Source organism: Triticum aestivum, chromosome 1B (assembly GCF_018294505.1).
Source record: "Triticum aestivum cultivar Chinese Spring chromosome 1B, IWGSC CS RefSeq v2.1, whole genome shotgun sequence".
Lineage (NCBI taxonomy): Eukaryota > Viridiplantae > Streptophyta > Magnoliopsida > Poales > Poaceae > Triticum > Triticum aestivum.
In genome coordinates this window covers 305,636,437-305,648,332 of record NC_057795.1, presented here as the reverse complement: position 1 = coordinate 305,648,332, position 11,896 = coordinate 305,636,437, and the positions used below count along the sequence as shown (strand labels likewise).

At 41.1% G+C, this 11,896-nt stretch overlaps 2 long non-coding RNA genes across 2 annotated transcripts; both read left to right on the top strand.

Annotated features, from left to right (window-relative positions):
• Positions 1-1,528: 1,528 nt before the first annotated feature.
• On the top strand, positions 1,529-2,218 carry LOC123090600 (uncharacterized). The gene is made up of 3 exons (XR_006442495.1): positions 1,529-1,783; positions 1,872-2,018; positions 2,158-2,218. It is a non-coding gene; the product is annotated as an uncharacterized lncRNA (long non-coding RNA).
• Positions 2,219-3,602: 1,384 nt separating this feature from the next.
• Positions 3,603-5,830, top strand: LOC123090597 (uncharacterized). The gene is made up of 3 exons (XR_006442486.1): positions 3,603-4,530; positions 4,837-5,656; positions 5,743-5,830. It is a non-coding gene; the product is annotated as an uncharacterized lncRNA (long non-coding RNA).
• Positions 5,831-11,896: the final 6,066 nt, after the last annotated feature.

Below are 11,896 nucleotides of genomic sequence, written 5' to 3'. Positions count from 1 at the left end.
AGGCCAGGGGGCATTTGGTTACTGGGTCTTTCCGCTGGGAGATGGTAGCTCGGGATATCTTCAACCGGTTTGGATGGCGGTCATGTAATAGGATAGGCATTTAGTATCCCTATCTAGTTTAGCCAGCCGGTTGTGGCATCTTGATTTGGCTAGTTGATGTTTCTAGCCTTTTTTGGCTCTGTGTGAGCTTTTTGTGCTTTTCTATGACTTGTGGAGACCTTTGGAACCATATTGGCACTACTTTGTTTTGTTAATAAGAAGGCCGTATGCATCGTTCTGATGCAGAGGCCGGGGAATCCCCCCTTTTCGAAAAAAAAGACAGGTACGCCGCCGCGCCATCGACAAGATAGGATGCATATCTTGAACAGATTAGGGGCGAGCATGGCGTGCACGACGATGCCATGTTGTCCTTTCTGTGATTATCAATTAGTACTGAGGATTAATTTTTGCACAGGGAGATGCATCTGGAAGGAGGCACTGGGGCAACATCAAGAAGTTCTGTTAAACTGATTCATAGCAGCATCTCAAAGTTCAATCAGAAGAAGCGCGACATTGTGGTTTCTATAGGGTGGGAGGTATCCTCCATATCCCTGAGCCTAACAAGCTAAATCTAAAGCCGGATGTGTTCTTGCTTACGCATGTGCAGTGGCGGAGCCTGACCAAGTTCCTTGGGGGGGCTAAACAGAATATATTAGCTAGTGGGGGGGCCAAACACACAAAACTTCATAACCTAAGCTCTTTCTTCCAATTATTTAAGCCTGCATGTGCCAATCTTGCAGCCCCCCAGCAGTGCACTAAGCTCCGCCGTTGCGCATGTGGACATAGATATAGGAGGGCAATTGTAATTGATGATGATAGAACTTGCCCGTTTGATGCCACGGACGTTGGGAAGGTATTCGTTCAAGATCCCTTGGACAGGCGCTCGTGTTGCTAACAAGAAGAATGACTGCATTCAGTCAGCAGCCAAGGAGATCAGAAGCCGTTTAGGGATTATAGGGTCAAAAGAAGGAAGGAGTTTGAAAGCAGCTCAAGCATTACTGGAAAAGAATTATAACTCACCGATGACAGAGAAGGAGGTGCATGCTTCCAAGGCAACACTTATTATTTTCCTTGTGGGATACATGATGGCACCGATGGCAAAATATGATTATTCAAGCCTAACATACTGGCCAGCGCTTATGGGTCCTGACAATATTCATAATTACAAGTGGGGTTAATATGTCATGGAAGGCATACTAGAGGCAGATGACAAGCTAAAGTGTGATGTCACGAGGAAGAAATCCATGACCAACATAACCGGGTGTTCTGTTCCTTCAGGTATTAGCCAGTACCTCGAAAATTATTGGTCAGAGCTGCATTGCATTTATACATAACGATCAAGTTCATGATTTGTGCAGGTGTTTTGTCTTCATAGCCTTAACCTGGGTGAAATAACAATGCAACATGGAATTCTTTTGAGAATCAAGGTGTTCAACAACTAGATTATGAGGATCATGATCATTGGTGATTGCAACCGATCTATCAGCAATAGATCAAAAGTTGATTTTCGGAGCATCCATGGTGTACTGAGTGCAGAGTATATGAATTGCCTTTTGCTTGTTGTCTACTAACAGTCAATTATAATCCAATAGCCAAGAGACACGAATAGCAGTGTGTGTTCACACAGGGCTGCAATGCGTGATGGTGTTGGCCATTCAGGGCCTGAACCAAAGGACTTCATACTAAAGCAGTTCCCTCGATCGTGCAAGAATGTAATAATTCATTACTAAGGATCAAGTTATAGGTTCGATAAGACTAGAATATAATATGTATTATCCTTTGTCAGGTGCCACTTCTGTTGCTTAATTTTTTAACTTGCGTTCTTCTATCAGTTATTGAAAACTCGTGACTCGCTACTGCTGGGAGATGCACCTCCACACATTCTAGGGCAAAGAGATTTGGGCGTGACAAGATGAAGCAGTTCAGGTCCATGATTTCTATTAAACTTTTGCAAGGAACTCGATTAATATGTTCTTATGGTAATACAAAAATATTAATATGTTACTACAATGTATTTTCCAGCAGTCTAATTGTTCATTTATGGAATAATACTAATTGCTGTCATTTTATTTTTCAGGATACCTCTAATTATTCTTAATGTGACACGTTTCATTGCAGGGTGATACGTATGAAGGAAAAGAACCAGAGCAGCGCTAGCTTGGATAGAAGTTTCAGTGACGGAATTTGTTTGGCATATGTGGAAATCTTGGTAAAGGCAAGTTGAGTCTTTCACTCGCTCACCATGTTCTTTTGGTCTGCACTTTTTTTCTAATCTACATTTCAGAAATGGCTTTTGTCATTCTTCCATGTACATGGTTGGTATAATCTTCTATCATAGGTTCATCTTCAGATGTGAGAGAGCCAAGTTTCCTGTAGTAATCTATAAGGAAAGCTTGGACATTTCTTTTTTCACATGTGTTCTTATTTACTTGAAAAATAAGTTATCAAGTCTGTTTGGTCAAAATATGTGAAGTTATATACTCTGGGTAATAATTTGATGAGCAGACCATTTCAATAATTCTATTTGTTTCAGGCATAGCTAGACAGTGTTACAACTAAAGTTTCTTGTGCTAAAACTTGCAGATCTCGACACACCTGAGCAATGAGCACATGTTACCAACCAGAACCCACACAGGTTGTGTTCTTTTCAAAACAAAGATATCCCTGATGCATGACAAAGTTGCAGCGTTGATCTCAAAATTATACATCTGTAGTATACAGTATACACTGTAAACCTAAGAGCGGGTAGCTTCAGCGTACTTATGTATTATGTTTTCTCAGTGATAACCTAGCACATGATTGATTATAGTACACATTATTCATTTTGAAAGCTATATTAAAGCCTAACTTTTGAATCTTCTGCTAATGAAATAAAGGTGAGGAACCACATCTTGCATTGACTGAGAAAATAGATTTAAATATTACGTTTTTTATAATGTTCTGAATGTATTTTTCCTAGGATTAAGGCGCATGCGGCGGCGAGTTTAATAGGGGCATAAGAAACGAGAGTGGCGGGTGCGGTGACGGTCGTTCATGTGTTGGACAAAATAATACACCCGTGTGTGTCACGAGGCTGGACTTGACATAGACATCAGCAAACATGAAGCATGGTGTTGAGGTGGGAGTTGGACGCATGGATGTACTTGACAAGGAGCAAGTAGACGTGAGCATGCATAGTGGGCAATGCTCCCGATGGTTAGGCGGATGAGAAGACCGAAGAGGAAAGCCGCATGTGCATATTTGTGGCGGAATGGGGCTAGCTTGAGGCAATTTGGTTTGTGGACTAGCAGGAATGGCGGAATGTGCATATTTGGCGGAATGGCGGAATGTGCATATTTGGACAGGTTGCCGACAGAGAAAAATTCTATAGTTTGGCTTGATGAGTAACATAGACAGGCATGTTGGTGCTATAAGATTATATCCATGGTTTATTTTTGCCTCAACATTCCTGCTTCTTCGAACATGTTTACCTACACATTAAAAATTGTGTATGAAACCCCTTACAAAGCCATTTGTATCCAGTATCCTATAGTAATATAAAAGTACTGCATGCTGATGGAGTCGTGAATTGTTGTTAAACTTTTGCAAGTGGTAACAGTACAATGGTTTGCACACATTGCCATTGTGCTACTAAATGATCTGTAACATTCATGCCGAAATTATTTGGTTTTGGTCCTATGCTTTTTTACCTGTTCATTTACTGATGAAGATAGCACATGTTCATATTTTTAAATTATAGTTATCTGTGCTTCTAGTTGATAGAGATCAAAATATTTCAGACTTTCAGACTGAAATATCTTTTCTTCCTTTGCTATAATTCATGGGCCATGGAAGAGAGGAGGGAAAGCAGAGGGAGTGCAGTGCCAAGGAAATGCAGCAGGAAAGGTTGGAAATAGCGTCGCTCGAGCGGGGAATGGAAGGGGAGACGACCCGTGCGCAGGGGCGACACTACTGCTATGCTACGGTTCATGTTGGTGCCGCTGTTACTACATTGAGAGAGACTGTCGCGCCCGTTTGATGTCTGAGCATGCTCGGAAGTATGAGTGAGAAATAAGCTTCGGCCTTGGACATGACCTTAATCCAGGTCGCCGTCGGGACACCGTTGCCGAGGGCTGCGTGTCCGACACCCTTGAGACGCTCTTTCTTTCCGAGGCCACTACGGGGAGGCCTGTGCGCTTGCGCGTGCTCATGTATGACCGGCAACTCCCGTGGGCGGGCTCCGTGGCGTGTGCCGCCGGCGTGCCGACGGCCACGCTCTTCTCACAGCTCTGCTCGGTGGGCGTCATCTACAGGAAGGTCTATGCGGGCCGCTTCGACCCGCCGGTCATGGAAGGGGGCGCGCTGCGGGGCCTGCTGAGTGGTGGAAGTGTCATCATTTGTGGCAGCACCGGAGTCATACCGGTTGTTGCTGGATGTAGTGGTGGGCCCGTTTGAAGGGTTTGTGGACGCCGCCGACGTCATAGCAACTCGTTCCATGAGCTTGATATCAAGGTGAGGTCCCTTGTCCGTGCCCCCCCCATTTTTCCCAAGTGAAAGATGGATCAAAGCCAGCTGGAGAGATCCGTCTTATTTATTCAAGCCCCGTTCGTTTTGTTTTCTGCATAAAGTCTATGTTATGATTGACTTTACCATTGCTGCTCACTTCCACATTTGCTGTAATTAACTGTCGTCCCCCCAATATGATTTTACAGCTAGCTTTTATGTTCCCTTGTAAATCTGCAGGAGAGGGAGTTCAGTTCAGATTGTTTCAGTTCTTACCAGTAATAAAATAGACTTTCTTTTTTCTCCTGGTTGCAGAAAGTCGATCTGTTGGGGGCACACATGGGAACAATGTGATAGCTGAATTAATTCAAGATCATGTATGTAGGTCTTCTATATGTTATATGAAATTTCATAACCCATTTTTTCCCTTCAGGCACCAACACGCGAACAGAGCTATGAATTATTTTGTATTTAGATGACATAATGAGTGTTGAATCTCATATATTTTGTTTATAAAGAGATGAAAATTGGTGCTCTTCTGACCTCTGTTGGAATCAATATTGGTCTTTGTATACCTTTTCTGTTATTCTATTCCATTTTGAGGAAGAACCACAAAATGTTAAGGTCTATTTTGGGAGAAGGATTGCTGAACAACATAAGAGGCTCCGAGGAGCTTTTATTTTGGAGATATTTGTTTCATCCCACATAGGAGCAGCTGCTGGAATAGAAATAAATGGCTTCTATACATGTAAGGCATCATGGGTACTCTTCTTACAGGAAACATACCTACTTGGTCGCATACTCGAGTGCATTTGCTTGGTGGTGTGCTTCTCTTTTTTCTTGTAGTGATCCAGAAGGATCATCAAAGTAGTCCTTTTGTTTGATGCATTAGCCTTTTTTTTGGGATATGCTAACTTGATTTTGATTTCTACAGGTGTAGCTAAGCTAGCACAAAGAAGGGGTGTCCCTAACATGTTGTTGATTCCATTTCTTCTACTATATTATATGAATAGGCAGTCTAATTGCTGATTCAGAAGTCTTCTAGGGAACAAGATGCCCAACTCGTTATCATGTTGTGTGGGTTAAAACAAATTTACAACTGATGGTGGTTATAAAGCTTGGCCGAAATTTGTTTGTAAGTGATGCTCTTCAGGTAACTTTCAGTAGTTGTAATCCCCTTAATTTCCAACTAATTGAATTGTTACTTATATGCAATATGAGGTGAATTATTCTGGATCCATATATGTATTTATCCCTAATGATTGGGCATCTCTAATGTATGCCGGGTACATTCCCTACAAGATTGCATAACACCTTCGTAACATTGAGGTATGAATCCTTCATAACATTGCCATTTTGATGTGTACATAGCGGTTGGAGGATTTGTGCTTCATGTAACAGTTGTTTATGGTGTTTGATGTAGCTAACGATGCCTCAAGATGCATCCCATGACACCGTCAGAGACACTAGAGGACTGTCAGGTACCTGTATAGTTTGCCACAGTTGTAACTTGCAAGATAGTATTTTTCACATTATATCTATTGTTCAGAATACTATTCACCAATTCGTTTTTCTTTAGGAATCTTTAATGTTTTTGATAACTAGAACTTTTGCCATGCATCTTGGTCTAGGGGGAGAGTGATCTTTTTCGACACTTTGCTTCGCTTTAGCACTTCATGGGATGACAGAAGCACCTTTTAGGGCCATGGATGAGTTTGATGTATTCATGGTGAGCAAATGCTACGCTTTCTGCAACCATCCTGTTAATGACAAATGAAACCTTATTGGTGGTATCTGATTTGTGCAAGACGCGGTGAGCTGTAAAATAAGCTTGGACACCCTTGTAGATTTTGTTGTTGCACAAGGCTCACAATGGATATTTATAACACCACATGATATCAGGTCTGAAAATCTCCTGTAGTTGCTCTTGTTCCAGTTTCCCGCAAATGGATATTTATGACATCTATGTTTCCACAACATGGTGAAGCCTGGAGATCGCAAATGGAAAATCGCCTGTCTGTCACTGTGCTCAGTAGTGTATATATCTCCTTAGCCTTAGCATCCACGTTTGACAGAACCTGTCGGGAGCTGCTCGCCTTGTATTTAAGTTGTGCATAACTTGTTTCCAAATGTGAACTCAATCAACACCACTGACTGTACGAGCTCAGTGCCCATACAGCAAGGTCCAAGGTATAGATAGTTTCATGTTTCTTCAAGGTACATTATTTTATACTCCATCCTGAGTTATTTCTAGACGTACTTACGGCAGTTAGTGATGTTTCCTCACCATCAGTGACTGTGGCATGCTCATTGTATTATGGGAGCTTAGAGTTGTTAACACTAATTATTTACATTATGGATATCATCTTGATGATAATTGTCAATACATACTCTGACCAGTTTGGAATGTCAAAATGTTGTAGTTATATATATTTTATCCATAAACTTTTAGTTTCACCTTTTAGAGTTTTCGTTCTCAAATTTGTATGAATTGGATTCCAATGCTCAAAACCTCAGTTTCATAAGAAACAATTCATCAGCTAACATACTTTTTTTAATGTACAAGATGTTGATTTCATCATATTTAAAAAGAAGGAAATGAATATGGTGAAGAAATCTCATCATATAATCTCCTCTCCAATTCACACTCATATAAGGTGCTACTACTGTCCCCTCTGATGCATGCTCATAATTTACTACTCCCTCCATCCCAAAATATAAGAGCGTTTTTGACACAATCGTAGTGTAAAAAATGCTCTTATATTTTGGGACAGAGGGAGTGCAATGCATATAAATTATCAAATTGGCATGTTGTTGTAAGGACTGAAATGAGATAATTATCTTTTTTTTCCAGTTTTTTCTTTTATGATCAGAAGTTGTTTGCTTCTGCTTATTGATAGAGATAATTATTCCCTATGAAGCAAACAAGCGGAGTGGGAGGATGATGAGGCGTACATGGAGGCGGGGTCGGTCCGCCGTTGTGGCGGTCCAGGAGCACCACGGGGTCGCGGGCGACCCGTGTGCCGCAGGCAGCTGTCGGGAATGTCGAGCCGCGAGACAACCTATTGGCGTCGGACCCACATCAGCGTCCCCAACTCCCCATTGGTGGCACATCCATCCCCGCCACCACGTGCTGCCCTCCACCTCCTGCCCGTCGATCCATCAATTTGATCTCCTCAACATAGCCGATGAGCGAGTGCTGAAGTGTCCACAACGACACAACCTAGAATGCGCGGCGAGATCCAGCGACACCGATGAAGACGAGCAATGAGGAGGGAAGGAAGGAAGGGCATGTGGAGGGAGGCGTCACGAGAGATTGAAGCAAGCCTTGATGGGGCTTCCCTGTTGCTGCTGCGAGAAGCAGAAGGAGGTGGTGTTACGTAGAAACGAAATTTGTTTGTTTGCTTGAGTGAATATATATGTCTAATGTATACAAAAAAAATTCGGTTATGTGATTCAAATTTGAAGTATGTGGTTGTTGGTTTAGTTGAGATGGACACGCAGGATTGTGAGCCACATATGCCATTGATGCATAAGAGAGGCTGAGATAGTGGATGAGGAACAGGAAGATAACAGTTTTACCGGTAAAAATAATAATGATATATTCTCATGTGCACAAGAATTATATTCCATAAAAGTGATGTTGAACAGCTAAATTTATATGCATTGTAGCCCGTAGCAACGCACGAGCATTGACCTGAGCTCTCTATGCGGCTTCATAAGTGTGGCTGGAGCACGGGCGTTGCGACGAGGGTGCGGGTGGAGCACGGCCATCCGTTGAAATGAGGGAGCTGGGGGAGGGGTGACACAAGCCACTTGTGGGCGATGGATGTAGAAGAGGAGGAGTAGCGCTGGATGGCAGTGGCGGAGCGTGGCAAGCAATCAGGGGGGGGGGGGGCAAATTTTCAACTCAAAGCAAATTTTTAATTCAAAATAGCCTAGAAGAAAAATTGCACTGTAATCGAACATATCTTGCTCCTTCCATCCTTTGGCAGCTTGGCTCATCAACGGTCGTCAGCTCATCGTCTTGGCGATTATGCGCATAGCACGAGATGGTCCGTGTAGGCGCAGCAGCAAGCAGGGGGCGAATCGACCTAATGGCAACATATGCAGCAGGCAGCCACCAGCCGGGTGAATCCATCTAATGTAGCAGTAAGCAAGCATTATGTGCACATGCAGCAGGAAGCTGCTCGTACAACATTCAATCAAGTTGCATGGAGTAGCTAGCTAGCTTCACACACGAATATGCATGTGTGTATCCTTCAAGGGTATTCATCTAATAATAATGGGGTTGGGAGGAGTATTATTCACTAATGGGTTGGATCAAACACTTAGTATGCATAGTAGTAATTTTTTGCTTGCAGTTTTGAAAGGCGGGGTCATGATCTGTTTGGCCTCTATGAGGCTCCGCCAATGCTGGATGGTGAGGAGTGGTGATGTGTAGAGAAGAGAAGGGGCACCTTGCTTGAGATATCTTGATGGGGATTGGGTGCTTATGCTACTGCTCTTTTTTTTGAACGAGATGTGGCGGCACCGATATGGTCTGAGCAGGGGAGCACGGCAAAAATGCTAATTGCTCCCTGACTGTCTTTCATTTGATTGCAGAATATTGTGCTTACTCCCATCTCTCGCGCTCTTGCAGGCTTTCAAAAGTAAGGCTGGGGCGCGGAGGTGAGGCCAAATTGGCGTGTGAATGTAAGGATTGAAATGAGATAGTTATCTTCTTTCAGTTGTTTGCTTCTGCTTATTGATAGAGATAATTATTCCCTATTTAGTAGAGATGCTGTCACATATTAATATTGGGAATTATCTATGGTTCATTTGGTGTTCATATCTCCATCCTAGCGGCCGCTTTGTCCATGGCGTTTTTATCGCATCCACCCAGGTTAGTCTGAAACAAGAACGCACATCTATGTTGTATTTGCTGCCGTATGTTGTTTGCATCAAAAACGTTCTTTGCATGGTGAACACGGCAGCAATTCATTCTTCGAAGAAGTGAAGCGATGTAAAAAATGTGCATCGGCAGCCGTCGAGTGATCACCCCTCACTTTTTGTAGTCCTCTTAGTTATGTACTAGCACAGATGTTGCGTGCGAAAGTTGGAGCAATCAAGTTGTTTTTTCTGTGACATGGAGGCAAGCTGGCCTTATTGTGCTATGCTCATCTCAAATTTTATGCTATGTCTACTTATTTTTAGCTAAACGTAGGTTTTGGCAGCAAGAAACACTTGCAAATGTATGTCTTTTGGATATAAGTATCTTTATAGAAGATAAATATAGATAGCCGTCACAATAACCGGGGATATAAATATTTGCACTAGAAGATAGATATTTATAGTGGTCACAATAACTGAATCTGTTGTGTACTACAATATTTTTATTCAAAAGAAAACATGATTATATGTTTTTATGTAGTTTTAGTATCTGAGTCGAACTTTCTTAATTTGTAAAAAGATAGTTGTAATTGATTGAAGAAGTGTGTTACCTGAGAACCGAGGATCTGAGATGTGTGGTAGCTGAGACATGCATTGTTCTCGGTTATTTTAGCACCATGAGTAGTATTTTTTTTCTTCAAAAAGTCCGTGGCAACTCACGGGCGTTCTACTAGTAGATCTAAGTAGTGCCATCTTTGGCACTAAATTCATAAGTAGCCCACATGATAGATTCATATGGTAATTTGACTTTCTTTCTTGGAAAGTGCTCCATGCCTTTCCTTAATGGAAATTGGAATCTAATATTCCCTTCCTTCATATCAATAATCACACCAATCGTTCTAAGGAAATGTCTACCAAGAATAATAGGGCAAGAAAGATTGCAATCTATATCAAGAACGATAAAATCTACGGGCACCAAATTTCTATTTGCAACAATGAGAACATCATTGATCCTTCCCATTGGCTTTTAATGGTGGAATCTGCAAGGTGCAAATTTAAAGAGCAATCATCAAGATCATGGAAACCTAGAATACCACATAAAGTTTTCGGAATCGTGGAAACACTAGCACCCAAATCACACAAGGCAAAACACTCATGATCTTTAATTCTAATCTTTATAGTAGGTTTCCACTCATCATTAAGTTTTCTAGGTATAGAAACTTCCAAATTAAGTTTTTCATCATAAGATTGCATCAAGGCATCAACGATATGTTCCCACTCATCATTAAGTTTTTGACTATAAGCATGAGGAGAATTAACAATGGATTGCAACAAGGAAATACAACCTTCTAAAGAACAATTATCATAATCAAATTCCTTCAAATCCGAGATAGTGGGTTCAATGCTATTTAAAGTCATGACCTCTCCAATCCCACTTTTACCAAATTTAGCATCAAGATCTAAAAACTCCGAATTCTTGGGACGCCTTTTAACTAAAGTTGACTCATCTCCAGTCCCATTATTATCAAGATTCATATTGCAAGACAAAGATCTAATAGGAGACACATCAATAACTTTAAGATCTTCATCATTATTTTCATGGAAACTAGAAGAATACGCCTTTACAAAGCAATCTTTCTTAGCACGCAATCTAGCGGTTCTTTCCTTGCACTCATCAATGGAAATTCTCATGGCTTTGAGAGACTCATTGATATCATGCTTAGGAGGAGTAGATCTAAGTTTAAGAGAATCAGCATCAAGCAAAAGTCTACCAACGTTCCTAGCCAAATTATCAACTTTGAGCAATTTTTCTTCAAGCAAAACATTAAAATTCTTTTGAGAAATCATAAATTCTTTCACACTATTGTAAGAATCAGAGGGAATCTTATTGAAATTACCATAAGAATTATTGTAGGAATTTCCATAATTATTAGAGGAATTACTAGGGAACGGTCTAGAATTAAAGTTTCCTCTATAAGCATTGTTACTGAAACTATTCCTACCAACAAAATACACATCCATAGATTCATTATTATTCTCAATCAAAGTAGACAAAGGCATATCATTGGGATCAAGAGGAGTATTTTTAGTAGCAAACAACTTCATAAGTTCATCCATCTTTCCACTCAACACATTGATTTCTTCGATAGCATGCACTTTTTTACTAGAAGATCTTTCGATGTGCCATTGAGAATAATTAGCCATAATATTATCAAGAAGTTTTGTAGCATATCCTAACGTGATTTCCATAAACGTGCCTCCCGCGGCCGAATCTAAAAGATTTCTAGAAGCAAAATTCAAACCGGCATAAAATTTTTGTATGATCATCCATAAATTCAAACCATGAGTAGGGCAATTGCGAATCATCAATTTCATTCTTTCCCAAGATTGGGCAACATGCTCATGATCAAGTTGTTTAAAATTCATTAATATCATTCCCAAGAGTGATAATCTTAGCGGGAGGAAAATACTTAGAGATAAAAGCATCTTTGCACTTGTTCCA